Source organism: Acinonyx jubatus, chromosome E4 (genome assembly GCF_027475565.1).
Source record: "Acinonyx jubatus isolate Ajub_Pintada_27869175 chromosome E4, VMU_Ajub_asm_v1.0, whole genome shotgun sequence".
NCBI classification, from domain to species: domain Eukaryota; kingdom Metazoa; phylum Chordata; class Mammalia; order Carnivora; family Felidae; genus Acinonyx; species Acinonyx jubatus.
In genome coordinates, this window is record NC_069395.1 from 5,707,476 (window position 1) to 5,709,467 (window position 1,992).

The window sequence follows — 1,992 nt, forward strand, 5'->3', positions numbered from 1 at the left end:
CTGAACCCATGAACTGCGAGATCATGACCTGAGCTGAAATCAAGAGTCCGAAACTTAATCAACTGAGCCACCTAGGCACCTCTGGGCCCCCTTTTAATCCTTATCACCTGCTATCCTCCCATTTCCCAAGCAACCTCTGATCTGCTTCTGTCATTATAGTTTTCATTTTCTAGAATTTTACACAAATGGACTCCTATAACCCTCTTTTTTGGTTGGGCTTTCACTCGGCATAATTATTTTGAGGTCCATGTTGTATCACTAGTTCACTCCTTTTTGAGGAGTATTCTTTTGCATGGGGATACCACAATTTACCTTCATCTGCTCATTGGCATTTGGGTTGTTTCCAGTTTCTGGCTATTACAGATAAAGCTGCTATGAACATTTGTAGACAAGCCTTCGTATGGGCATTTATTTTCTTTTTGCTTGGTAAATACCGAGGATTGGAATGGCTCAGTCGTATTTTAGCAGTTTAACTTTCAAAGAAACTGCAAAGTGGACTTTTACATTCATACCAACATGTATGAGTGTATCGATTCCTCTGCATCCTGGACAGCCTGATACAGCAGGCGTTAATAACAGCGTCTAGTGAAATCCCAGCGTGTTTTTGATTTGCGTTTCTCTGGTTAACCACGTCGAACACCTTTTCGTGTGAGCATTTGCTACTCCTCTGTCTTCTCTGGTGAGGTGTCTGAGGGAGGGGTTGGATTGCGAGCATAACTCTTTAATGAGAAGAAAATGTCTCCTTTTCACCTGGTTGAGAACCGAGGGCCTTAGGATCCCCGTGGGGAGGGGCAGAGAAGAGGGAGGGAGGAGATCGCTGTCGTCGACTGAGAACCGGCGGGGTGGGGGCAGCGGACACGGGGGAGGGAGCCCAGTGAAGGCAGGTTGGGCTGGGGGCCCGGCTCCTGGATCCCGGCACCCGAGAGCCGGACCGTCGCCCAGCACTGGCTGGGTCCCCGCACAGCTTTGGCAGATTGTCCGCAGGAGGTGCGACCGCCGCGGCCCCAGCCGAAGGGGGCGGAACCGAGCAGAGTCTGAAGCACAGCCTGCTCATCGGGGGTCCGCAAAGGAACCGAGGGGCTTCGCTCACTGAGCAGCCAAGAACGCTCCCCCTTTCCCGGCCGGAAAAGGACCCCGCAGCGGAGCGCGCCGAAGGGCTGCGGCGGTGCCTGCCTGCCCACTCGCCTCCGGCTCCCCGGCGCCGGTGGTGTCCCCGCGGGCTCGGCGGACTCCTCCGCAGGACTCCCGACGGGGGTGGGGGTTTGTATAAAAAAAAAAAAAAAAAAAAAAGGTACGGTTGTTTCCGCCCGGTTTCGAACCGGGGACCTTTCGCGTGTGAGGCGAACGTGATAACCACTACACTACGGAAACCGGCCGGCAGCGGGTGCCTGGAAATCCGCCTTGGAGCTCTGCGGCTGGGAGCCGCTGGCCGGCCGGCCGCCGTGAACCCGAGTGCGCCTCCCCGGGGAGCCCCCGGCCCAGCGGGCCCCCGCAGGTGTCGCCGGAGTGGAGAGTCGCAGTCTGCGGGCCAGGGCCCCGCAGATGCTGGCCGCGCTGGCGACGTGCGGTAACTACAGGTGGGAAGGGACAGGTGACGGACTTGGCCAGGGTAAGGAAAGCCAGCTTCTATTCGAAACAATGCAAATACACTTGATGTTCGCCCAGCACGCAACTTAGAAGGCACTTAGGCAGGAAAACTCCGTTTTCTCTTTCCTATGTCTTTCCTCCTGTGAGTCTCATTTCTGCTCAAACACTTCCTGTCCGCTCCCCACCTGGGTGGGAGGCCTCCCCACGCCCAGCCTGGGACAGCAGCTCAATTCTGACACGATGATCGCAGAGACAGCGTCAGATCCCCCAGGTTAAGGGCTCGGTCCCACCTGACACCCCTTGCCCCCCTTCAGGTACATATCACAAGGGCACGCTGTCACCTGTGCTTCTGACCAACCAGCTATAAACCGGAGGTTCCCACCGCCTCCTTCTGGGATTTGACAA

At 56.0% G+C, this 1,992-nt stretch overlaps 1 non-coding gene across 1 annotated transcript; it reads right to left on the bottom strand.

Moving 5' to 3' along the window:
* Positions 1 to 1,298: 1,298 nt before the first annotated feature.
* TRNAV-CAC (transfer RNA valine (anticodon CAC)) lies at positions 1,299 to 1,371 on the bottom strand. Its single transcript has one exon. It is a non-coding gene; the product is annotated as a tRNA-Val (tRNA).
* Positions 1,372 to 1,992: the final 621 nt, after the last annotated feature.